Genomic DNA, 13061 nt, shown 5'->3' on the forward strand with positions numbered 1-13061 from the left:
TAGCAATATCTAATGATCTAATCTCGGTAAGAGTGCGTTTATGAACCTCCTTGATTAAAGGTTTTTCAATAATTAGGTGTTATAGTTTTGACACCATGCAGTGCACTACGGCGACGTACGTACGTCACCAACGGGATCCTGCAGAAAACGGGATCCTGCACAGTGTGAAAGCGGTGTAATGGATGTGTTCCCAGTAGTCGTGGGTCACAACGTCTTTTGCGTATATTCAATTATAATTCATTATCTTGAGCTCTGATTGTTGTCCGTAAATGGATTCAAATTTTACCATCACTTCTTTTGCCTTTTCAATTAACGAGACTTAATGTAGCTCCTTAGATGAAGTTATTATGAACATGGCCATACCGTCGTTTTTTGTGTCTTTTCCCTTTGGCCATCAAGGTTCTATAAAAGTAAATTAACAACTCATTTTTGATTAAGTTAATAGATGCTCTCTATCTTCTTCTCTCCATTTCAAATTAATGACGGAAAAAAAATATTTCTGTAAAAGGGAAGTTGCAGGAATGGAGAGAAGAAGGATATGATTTTAAATATATTTGTTAAATTTTCATCTGAACTTTTCAAAAGCATTTTTCAGCAGTATTTTTAGATTGAAACACTTAGTCTTGTTTGTTGCTTAATTTTGAAATAATATCATTTACTATAATTATTTCTGAATAAAGATCATTGACATTAATATTTAATTTATTAACCAAATTTAAACCTGCTTCCCCGAGTCATTTAACTTGAATGAATTATATATTCGAATCGCTTCTGAACCTGCAGCACTTAGGAGCAAGGCCACTTTTACTTTGTCAGATTTATTTTCAAACTCGTTAGCAATTAAATTAAACACACCGGCACAATTAGGGGAACACGAAATAAAGATAGATTTTTTCAATGAATTTATTTTCTACAATTTTTTTTATATATATAAGTGTACGGTGGGTGTTGTGGGTTAAGTGAGACGACCGGAGTTCAAATCAAGACTGTATTTGTTACACACAATAATCGATTATATAGGGAATAATATGAGTCATATATTAACACTCACTTATACTACTACACCATCCATCCAAAAGAAAAAAAAAAAAATGATTACATAATATTATGAAAGTGACATTTTTTTTTTTATATTTTCCATGTTTTCATGTTTAGGTAAAACTAAATCCACTAAATTAAAAATACATAAGATACATTTATTGAAATGAGATTAATAAGACAGTAAGTAAATAAATCAATTTTTTTTTTTCAATATTAACCATAAAATCCTGGTCCTGTATTTTTTATTGTACATACAACTTTGTACGATTTTTATGTACTAAGTCCACCTTTCCATTTTTTAATATCTCCACATTTGGCGGTTTATCCTTAATTACTTTAAAGGGACCTGAGAATAATGAACACAATTTGTTACCAGTTTCATTTTTAACCAACACCATATCATTAGGGTGGTATGTAATTGCATTAGTATATTTATCATACCTTAATTTTCTATCCTGTTTACATTTTAATAAATTATTTCTCGCTTCCTTTTGAGTCATTTGTATACGATATTTAAGTTCACAAGGGTAGTCATCAAGGTTATACAATGGTTCTAGATGTGCAGTTAAATTACTAGGTAGCGAACATTTCTTTCCAAATACTAATTCATACGGGGTAAACTTAGTTTCTGAGTGAACCGTAGTGTTAAAAGCAAATGACCAGAATGGGAGCCAACTGCTCCATGTCTCTGGGTGATTATCAGTTTGGATTCTAAGAAATGAATTTAAGTTTTTATGAGACACTTCCAATGCACCTATTGATTGGTGATGATGTGCTGTAGAGTTTAACTGTTTTATTTGTAATAAACTACATACCTCTTTAAACGTAGCTGCGATAAACTCCTTGCCTCTGTCTGTAGCTATTTCTCTCGGTACTCCATACCTAAGGATGAAATTGTTAACAAAACTTTTCGCTACTTCCTCTGCTTTTTTAGTCACCAAGGGATACGCTTCAACATACTTAGTCAATTCACACTGAATAGTTAAAATGTATGAGAAACCATTGTTATCAACTTCAAGTGGACCTACCAAGTCGAGATATATCTTTTCAAATGCCGTATTAGCAGTTGTTGTTATATTCATGGGTTCCTTTATTGGTAAGGAATGTTTTTGACGTTGACATTTGTCACAACGTTTTACATAATTTCTAACTTCATTATCTAATCCAGGCCAATAATAATATCTTTTAATATTATTGATCATCCTTCTCATGCCAGCATGGCCACTGCTAGGCAGGAGATGGAAATCGTTCAAAATTACCTTCCTGTCGTCTTTGTTATAAATCGTTTTTACATTATTTATTATACAAACGCGTGGGCCTGACCTATTTTTCATACTCTTTATTTCTTTAATTAATTTCTTAATAAATTCTTCATTGCCGTCTTTCTTTATTATGCATACTTCATTTACTTTTATATTAGCACAATATTTATCTAGTTCATTCACAAATTCGCGTCGCGTCATTTGTGAGTCTGAGCTAAGATACTTTATATAAATTATATTTTTCTTTGCATCATAACAAAAAGTTTTATTTTCATTACATATGTGTCCTAGCTTCCTCAATTTTCTTAAATCATTGGCGTTTACCATACACATTTCTACAGATTCTACCGGTTTGACATGAGCACTCACTACCTTTGGTTGCGCAGGCCTCAAGCAAGTGTGTGCCATATTCAACGGGAAAGGATCTGGAATATTAATTTTCCTGTATTGGGCTCGTGTTAATACATTAATGTCGTAACACATATCCTTCAGTTCTTTTGAAGTTAAACAGATTCTAGATAACGCATCTGCAGCTGCATTATCCGCACCTTTAACATACTCTACATCAAAATTATACTCTTCCAGTATTAACCGAAATTTCATTAGCCTGCTTGATGGATCTTTCATCCCAAATAAATAAATCAATGGTTTATGGTCCGTTCTTATTTTGAAATACTGACCATATAAGTAAGGGCGAAAATGCTTAACAGCCCAAACTATAGCTAATAGTTCTTTCTCTATGACTGGGTAATTTGATTCGGCTTTGTTCAGAGTTCTACTAGTGAAAGCTACGGGACGGTTATTTTTATTTGACAAAATAGCTCCTATTGCCTTATTTGAAGCATCTGTTTGTAATATAAAGTAATTTTCCTGTGAAAAATCTGGGTAATCTAAAATAGGAGGTGAAATAATACGTTGTTTGAGAGTTTCAAAAGCATCTTGACATTTTTTATCCCAAGTAAAGTTAATATTTTTCTTACAAAGATTATTCAGGGGATATGCAATTTCGGAAAAATTTGGTATAAACTTCCTGTAATAATTTGTGAATGCAACGAATCTTTTTACTTCGTCTACATTCTGGGGACAAGGGTAATTTTTTATAGTGACAACTTTCTCTGGATCGGGTAATATACCTTCATTTGATATTAAATGGCCTAAATACAGAATTTCCTTCTTCAGAAAAGTACATTTAGAAGGATTTAACTTTAACTTTACTTTTTGTAACCTTTCAAATACATCCTGTAAATTCCTATTATGACATTCCAAATTACGTCCAAAAACTATCAAATCATCCATGTAAATTAAGCATTTTTCATTATTCAAACCTGACATTGCCAAATTCATTAGTCTGGAGAATGAACTAGGGCTGGTTTTTAAACCCATAGGCATTCGACACATTTGATATTGACCTGAACAAAAAGCTGTATATTTTCTACTCGTTTTATCTAATTCAACATTATAGTAACCCTGATGTAAGTCTAAATGTGAAAAATAGACACTTCCAGACAATGATTCTAATATTTCCGTTATGTCAGGAAGCGGATATTTATCGTCTTCTATGCAATTATTCAGCTTTCGGTAATCCACCACTAAACGCCACTTTTTCTGCTTAGTTGAATCACATTTTTTAGGCACTAACAATACGGGACTCGACCAGTTGCTTCTACTTGGTTCAATAATACCTTCCTTTAACATTTCACTTAGTTGTCGCTTAATTTCATCTTTATGAATTTTAGGTAATCTGTAAGGTTTTGCAAAAACTGGACTAACATTCGGCTTCAGTGAAATATTATGTGTATAAATATCCGTAACAGTTAATGTATCACCCGGCAAGTAAAAAATGTTGGCATATTTGGCACAAATCCTTTTTATACTTTCGGACTCTTCAGTATTGAGATTGGTTAGTTTTATTAAAGAAAATAAAGTTTTTACTCTATCGGAACTATTATCTGATTTATCAAAAGAGCAAATACTATATTCACTGAGGTCGTGTACCACAGGACTAATATTCGACAGAGTAATATTTTCATCTGTGGTATTCAAAATTTTTACTGGAACCATACCATTTACCGGACTTGCAATAGAACTGGCAAGGTAAACACCATCTTGTAATTCTTCTGAACAAATAACACAGTCTGTTTTAAATTTAGTTTGAATAAAATGCACCGACTCACTGCGAGATGGTATATAAAAATCATTATATGTGCAAGTACTGTTTATAGGTAGACTTACATTCTGATTCAATCCAAAATTTAAAGACAATATATTTTTATTAAAATCTAAATGAGCCCTAAATTGTCTTAAAAAATCACGTCCTAAAATTCCATTCGACAAAATTGGTAACGAGTCGAACACAAAGAATTTATGATTAATAACTTGTCCTTTTAAGAGTAATGGAATGTAAACGTATCCGATAGTTTGTACTTTGCCTCCAAGTCCATTTATAGTGACGCTATCGTTATGAAATGGGAGGTTCAGATGACACACATGTTTATAAGTTATAGCCGATAATGAGGCACCTGTATCGACTAAGAATGAATAAGTTTTACTATACGAGGCTATAGATATATGAACATAACAATTGCTGTTACTAGCTAGAATAGAATGATATTGGTTATTCACGAAAAAAACTGGTCTAATTTTGGTTCTAGTTCTGATGTAGTTTCCTGTTCATTAATAACATTAACGTAATTTTTATTCATAAATCTATTGCCTCGGTATGGTCTATTGTACGTACCTCGAGGGTAAGTTCCGCGCTGATCTTGGCCTCGCGATGCAGGCGGCGTAGGCGGGAGCCAACCGCGCTGCGATCTGCCCCGGAACGAGTGTCCTCTATGTGAAGACGTTTGGCGATGAGGTCTTCCACGGTTACACCGAAAACTATTATTAAAATGCTTAGTTGAATAATTTCGTTTATACATACCCATTACTTCACCCGAAGTAGAGGGGGACGAGGTTTCCTCATCTTTGGCTGCTTGAATCGCATCTTTTAGCGAGCCAAAATTTCTAGCCGCTATTAAAGTACTGAGCCTACGATTTCGTAAGCCATCGGAAAACTGTTTAATTGCTTGTTTTTCATTAATGGGCTTTAAAACATTGTAACTCTCTGATTTACCGTCGGCTTGCGCAATCGTGAGGTTCACAAACAACTCCGTAATTTCTTCTCCGAAATCTGAAATAGACATGTCATTTTGTTTGATATTATGTAATTTTTTTTGAATAGCTGTCGCGCCTTTAGTTGGCAATAATTGTTTTTTCATGTCAATAACTAACGTTTCAACATTGGAATAGTCATCTTGAAGACGTAACTTAGCAGATTGTGATAGTCTGCTTTTTAATACAAATTTTGTTAAGTTCTTTTTACAATCGGACGATTTAAGTAAGGAATCGTAGTACTGAATACTATCTATTAACTGTTTTATACTCATTTCGTCGTTAGTCATAACAGGCATCAAGGTCAAAGCCGTTTTTAAATCAAAGGTATCCATTTTGGTACAACTTTTGCTTTCAACACTACCGGAACACAGATATAAAATATCGTTATATAATAAATCAAACTTCCTACAAGAATTCTCATAAATTAATATGTCCTCACTCTTAATTTTTCCCTCACTTTTCTCTTTTTTAAAATTTACTAACCAACTCGAATATTCATTAAAAATAACGTTAGCTTCATTCAACTTAATTTGTAATATATTTCCTTGTCGTCTACTTGGTCCAATCTTAATTAAATATGATTTTACTTTCTTTAACTCTTCATATAATTGATTTAACAAAAGAGCCATAACTTACCACCAACATGTAGTTAATTAAAAGTAATTCGCACGTACATATTTTAAGAGTAAACATTTTAAGCGAGTAACCCAACTAAAACAAAATATCACTACCAATTGAAGTTACTATCATATAGCTAATTTACTTACTGTCCTTAGAGATATATTATTACGCGTCGCAACGTTATATATTTCGCACTACGCACTACGCACTACGCACTGCACGCACTCACACTCTCGCCTTGGAGAACACGGCCTGACCTGGCTGGTGGCCCTCGTCTGCTGCGGACATGGGAAGAACGGGCTGCCTGAACTGGCGGAATAAGGATCCCCGCAACGTATTCCGATTTATCTCCGTCGATATCCACCTTATGTGGCACCGCTTATACGCGCGATAAACACAATATATCGCACCCAATAGTATGACCAGCACAATCACACCTAGTAATATATTGATGGAGGAAAGATGCACTCTGAATTCGTGAAATTGCGAATTATTATCGCCGGCCGCCGCATTTTGCACAATTATGGTTTCCTCCTTTGACTGTTGTTTGCCCATTTTTTTTTTGAGATTTTAACACGTATTGTTGCTGGCGCGAATGAAAGTAATTTAACTTCATTATTACTGAGACAAAGAAACTAGCCACGCAAGAATTCCACTCCAAAAATGGGAAGCGCATCGCGTTACGGAGCGTACTCTTTCGGCAGGGTCGCCATGTACGGTGGGTGTTGTGGGTTAAGTGAGACGACCGGAGTTCAAATCAAGACTGTATTTGTTACACACAATAATCGATTATATAGGGAATAATATGAGTCATATATTAACACTCACTTATACTACTACATAAGATAATCATCTTATCTTTAATAAATGAAAATAATACATTTTCAATTTGCGACGGCATTCGTAATGGCCGCCTAGTACAAGTCTTCAGAATATTTTCGTCAAAATTCTTTATTTTCCATTGTAACTCTTCTGCACGATATATCACACCTACGTCATATTTGTTATAAATTAACAATTTTTACGATAAATTACTTATTTATTTCTTATTTCAAAAATCATAAACGTACACAGGCTGCACGAAAAACGATAATGACATTTACCGGTAGGGGGCGCTATAAGTATGTTGGATATTGTTTCAAATTATTTGAATTCGAGGTTTTTAGCTCTGAATATTCGTGACACAAGGCTGGCGGATGGCGGTATACTACATGTTAATATTATCATTGAAGAGACTATGCAGTGAAGTATAATAGCACATACAGTTTAAATTACAGATTCACCAATTTCGTATAAATCATAAATCGTGCAAAAAAATCAGAAAAAATATTACGACAATGTTAGTTCGTAAGAAAGAAAAGACAGGAATAAAACAGGAAATGAAAAAAGGTTTACTCACTCTTTCCCGCTCAATTCCATGTTCCTCGTGAGTCAATCACAACACAAATTCACCACTACCAGTAGATACGCATTAACGAACATTAAGTATTTGAAACTTTTGACTTGTGCTCACAGGGGTAGTAGGTTAAAGTCTGGTAGTGCAAGTCTACTCCCTTCATAAATTTATTATATTTCACTATTCGGTTTCGACCCGAACAAGATACCGGGGATGCCGCCAAATTGTATGTCGATAGGATTCAATTCTTCCTCGATCCAATGATCGTCGTTGGCTCTCTGAGGAACCTCGGACGACTCCTCAGACTCAGACTCGGAGACAACATACCTGGAAAGATTAAGATTTCTTATTTTTTTAATTTTAATATCTTTCAATATTAATTATTTGCGGGACTATTAATTATTAGTTACTAATCAGTGACTAAATTATAGTAAGTGGTCGTCATACGAAAACGTCCTGGCGCCTCATACTCCCGTCGGCCTCCGGGCTCAGGCCGATATAGACAACTTCTTCCCCAAAAAGAAAAGCGAGGTTTCGCTCAACTTCGTCCATCTGAATTAAATTAGGGAAAATATGATATAATACCATAATTAATATAAATACACGACATCCTTTAATGTGAGTGGGAAATTGCGGATGATGTGTTGTAGATGTTGAAGGCAAAAGACTGAAAATTGTATCTGAAAACCTCCAGAGATATTTTTTCTGTTTCCAGTTTTATACAAAAAGTACGCATTAACGAACATAAAGATGTGAATACCTACTTTCTTATACCACCTAATGGACTTGTGCTCTCCGCGGTAGTAGGCTAACATTTGGTCGCTCGACGCATTAACGAACATAAAGATGTGAATACCTACTTTCTTATACCACCTAATGGACTTGTGCTCTCCGCGGTAGTAGGCTAACATTTGGTCGCTCGAGGGAGGGAGGGTTGCGGACCCAGCTACTGCCGGAGTCCTGAACTTCCGCCTCTTGTGATATAGGAATTGCGGCTGACCCAAAGGCACCTCCTGTGAGATACGAACCTCCTCTGAGGTCAGTTACGCTAATGGGGCACAGGGGAGACACGACCGATCACGCGGGGATACCTTGTGACGGCTGTGCTGTAATAGGGTCCTCATCTCCACCGGCGGGGAACCTGTGTGTGTAATATCTTGTTCTTGAGTGTGTGTGGGGGCTGAAGATGGCCCTCCATGCCGGAGGGCGTTATCTAACGTAATCTTATCGCCAGGGTAGTCTGTGTAGAGCCGTTACATCCTTATCAGGGATGTAACTGGCTGCCTTGACAACTAGCTGATCTGGGTGGTCAATAGCTGTGTCAAAATAGCTTTTGGAAAGCTGCTTCATGTACTGAGCGTGGGCAGCTCAAGATCTCTTTGGAGGTCTACATTAGACACGTACCAGAGACAGCCCGTGGCCATGCGTAAGAATTGATTTTGAAGCTTTTGATATCTGTCAATAGCCGCGTACTGACTGAGCGAGCAGCCTCGCGAGGCAGCCTCGGACGTTTTCTTCGCAACGTTTGCCGCGCGAGGCAGCCTCGGTCTGTAAGTTTTCTAATCCGAGGCTGCCTCGCGCGGCAAGTCCGAGCCATCGTGAGCATCGACGCTCAGTTTAACTTGAAGTCGAATAGAGACCGCGCGTGCGTATAGTTTGCCCGAGACCACCATGAGGCTGCACATTCGGAAAGCTGTCGCTACCACTGCCTTTTTAATAATTCTAAGGCTTGCAAAAAAATGAAAACAGAAAACTAAACGTTTTTGGATTAAACTTTTATACAAAAATAGATTACAGGCTGGGAACAGATTGTTTGAAGAGTTGTGCTTCGATGACGAAGAAAAAAATTTCACTCGAATGAGTAAAATCGAATTTGACAATGTGTATTTTCTCATAAACGCCAAAATAAGCAAGAAGGACACAAATTTTCGAGAAGCAATATCCGCTAGGGAAAGATTATTAGTGACGTTGAGATTCTTGGCCACAGGTGATTCTTATATCAGTCTACAGTATCTATTTCGTATATCAAAACAAAGGATATCGGTTATAGTTCCTGAAGTCTGTGATGCTATAATTGAGGTGTTAAAGGATTATGTTAAGGTAAAATAAAATTACATATTTTTATTATTTTTTTATTAATCTAATTAGAAAATTGGACAAATAATATAAGATAATTTAACAAACAAATATTTAACGATGAGGAGCTGGAGAAGGAGGAGGGGGAGGCATCGAAATTGGTGAGATAGGAGGCATCGGTGAGGCAGCAGGCATCGGTGAAGTAGGAGGCATCGATGAGGCAGGAGGCATCGGTTAAGTAGGAGGCATCGGTGAAGTAGGAGGCATCGGTGAGGTAGGAGGCATCAGTGAGGTAGAAGGCATTGGTGAGGCAGCAGGCATCGAATATGTAGATGGCGTCGATGAGGAAGAGGGATGAGACATATATCTTAAATTGTCGTGTTCACCATATGATTGAGTATAATAACCATAACCACTGTATGCTCCCATGTCTGCATCAAAGATAATTTTATTTATTGCATTTTTTACGTATGCTAATGTAATTTTTCCATACTTTCTCAACTTATTTCCTATATATTGGCCATACATATTATAGGGATCATTTTTTTCTGATATATTATCGCTTGCACACTGTTGTAAGAGTGTTAATGCTTCAGATATGGCGTTATCAGTAAGATCATCACTTTCGTTCATTTTGGATCTCTTTTTACCCGACTGCCAAGGAAGGGTTATGTTTTTCGCGCGTATCTCGTATGTTTGTCTTTCTTTATTTGATCCGATCTAACAATCGGCTGGATGAATTTCAACAGTTAAAGTGTCATTATATTTGTCTCAATGACCCGAGTGTCCTTAGATAGGTGTTAGTAAAAAAAAATCAAAATGGCGGATTTTTGGCGCGAAATAGTAACACATTTAAAAAAAAAAGTTAACCGAACCTATCGAGTAGGGTATCAAATGAAAGGAAATTAAACGGAGATTATAAAAACATATTTGTATATATATAAAACAGTAAGGTTACTGACTGACTGACTAACTAAATGACTTTTTCATTTTTCAGAAATCAACGTACAGCCTAAACCAAGGACTTTACAGTTCTGAAATTTTGCACACAGGTTCTCTATATAGCTTGAATAAGTACTAAGAAAGGTCTTTTGGAAATTCTACCCTTAAGAGGGTAAAATAGGGTAAAACAGTTTTTTTGAAATCCTTTAATTTTGAAGCAACTACTATAAAAATTTGTATTTGGCTTTCTGGATAGGAACAAGGACGCACTTATTTATCCCCCTCCGAAAAATCAACCCCGTAGAGGGTAAAATAAGGGTTAAAAGTTCATTTGAACTATCGTCAATTTTGAAGCAAACACTATGACATTTTGTATCAGGCTTGTTGGATAAAAATAATGAAATGCTTTCTCTAACGAGGTACAATAATGACCGAAACTTTGATTTACTGAAGTTATATATTTTATAGACAGTTAATGGTGAATTTTTTCGCGAAATAGTAACACATTTTAAAAAAGTTAACCAAACCTATCGAGTAGGGTGTCAAAATAAAGGAAATTAAGAGGAGATTACACATACATTATATAATATATCTTATATATAAAATTCTCGTGTTAGTTACCGTACTCCTCCGAAACGGCTTCACCGATTTTCACCAAATTTTATATACATATTCAGTAGGTCTGGGAATCGGCCACTATTATTTTTTTTACACCTGAGTGATAAGGGTTGTTCATCCTTAACATTTTTTTATTTATATGGCAACACAACGTTTGCCGGGTCAGCTAGTACATATACAGGGTGAATTTTTAAAACGGGCCTTCAGGGCCAAATCCGAAACTATAAGGATTAGCGAAAAATGCTGAAAGGAGTTACGAGGCCGATTTTGATAAAAACTAAAACTGCATCATTACTTTTTTAAAATAACATTTTCCCTAGCCGGGAATCGAACGAGTTCATTTTGAAAAAAAAATGCACCCTCTATATTATTCCACTATCGGATAGTGTTGCTTATAAGGATCAAAATCTGGAAAGTAATGATAAATGACAAACTAAAGGAAAAGACTCAATTTTAAGAAAATACATATTTTTTCATATTAATTTGGCAGTTAAGTTCCCGCCATTCATTAATTTAAACATTTCGTGTATTAACATTTTTTGGCTCAATGTTTCTAATCATTCGAAATTGACGTTTTGTTTCCCAATAATTTATATTTTTATGTCCGACTTAGCTAAGGTTATTTTTAGGACCATTAAAATAGATTTACTTGCTATGGATGGAGTTTCGTTTAATACAGATGTAAAGTTGACAATTTGCGAGAATTACTTTTTAGAGTCAAATCCGAGTGATTACTAAAAAAAGAGATATAGAAAATCATATTTGACGTTGAAACGAAGTTGTAAACAACAAACAATAAGAATTTACTATTTAATCAGTTCTCTATTTTCATTAATAAATAAATACTAAAAACGGCGGTAACTTATTTGCCAAACTATTACTTTCTCATACTAAGCCGCATGTCATAGTCATAACATCGAATAATTAGTTGATTAACCAACAAAATCTTCAATGGTATGACTTATGTCTGTTTCTAAAGAATTATACATAAATCATTTATTATGTATAATCCTTAAGGATTAGTATGCCAATGTATGGAAAAATACGTATTTTCTTCAAAATTTTCCTTTTCCTTTAATTTGTCACATACCATTACTTCCCAGAATTTGATCCTTATAAGCGACACTATCAGATAGTGGAATAATATAGAGGTGCATTTTTTTTCAAAATGAACTCGTTCGATTCCCGGCTAGGGAAAAAGTTATTTTAAAAAAGTAATGATGCAGTTTTAGTTTTTATCAAAATCGGCCTCGTAACTCCTTTCAGCATTTTTCGCTAATCCTTATAGTTTCGGATTTGGCCCTGAAGGCCCGTTTTAAAAATTCACCCTGTATACTCGTATATACACATCGAGATGACTGTCTGACTAAATGAGAGAGTTGATGTGCCAATCAACGCAAAGGGAAACCGCTGAACTTAAGCGTGCTGGAATTTTACACATAAGTTCTTTATATAGCGTAAATGAACACTACGAGGATAAAATAAAATAGGATAATATTGTTTGAACATTTTTTGTTTTTGAAGTAGACACCTATAGTATTTGGCTTTCTGGATAAAAATAATGAAATGCCTATTTCACTGCTTTTGGAAATTCTACTTCAGCCTTTTTGGTGCAGTCGGGTTTTTGATTTTTTAAATTAATTACTTGTTAGGTCTAGTTGATTTTTGTTTAGGTCCTTCCGTTGTCGTCGAGTATGAAGTTTCATTTTTTTCTTCGTTATAACCGTCATCATTTCGAGTATTATCCAGACTTGCATTCTGTAAAGATAGAAATATTACTTAATTTTATTTACAGATACCATCAGCCGAAGAAGAGTGGCTTACCATAGCGAAAGAGTTTGAGAGCAAATGGAATTTCCCACATGTCATAGGAGCAATGGATGGGAAGCATGTTATATTACAGTCGCCGATAAATATTATGACTGTTACAAAATGTTTCCAAGTATAGT

The 13061-nt window shown here is 35.2% G+C and overlaps 1 protein-coding gene and 1 long non-coding RNA gene across 2 annotated transcripts in view; one reads left to right on the forward strand and one right to left on the reverse strand.

Moving 5' to 3' along the window:
• Positions 1-13061, forward strand: part of LOC140754228 (splicing factor C9orf78) — a 76415-nt gene that overhangs the window by 40966 nt on the left and 22388 nt on the right. The gene's annotated exons all lie outside the window — the stretch shown is intronic.
• Positions 975-5028, reverse strand: LOC140754234 (uncharacterized). Its single transcript, XR_012103634.1, has 2 exons — positions 2070-5028; positions 975-1923 (listed from the first exon to the last, which is right to left on the reverse strand). It is a non-coding gene; the product is annotated as an uncharacterized LOC140754234 (long non-coding RNA).

This window comes from Epargyreus clarus, unplaced genomic scaffold (genome assembly GCF_041222505.1).
Source record: "Epargyreus clarus isolate Ecla_fem2 unplaced genomic scaffold, WU_Ecla_fem_2.2 ptg000029l, whole genome shotgun sequence".
Taxonomy (NCBI): Eukaryota; Metazoa; Arthropoda; class Insecta; order Lepidoptera; family Hesperiidae; genus Epargyreus; species Epargyreus clarus.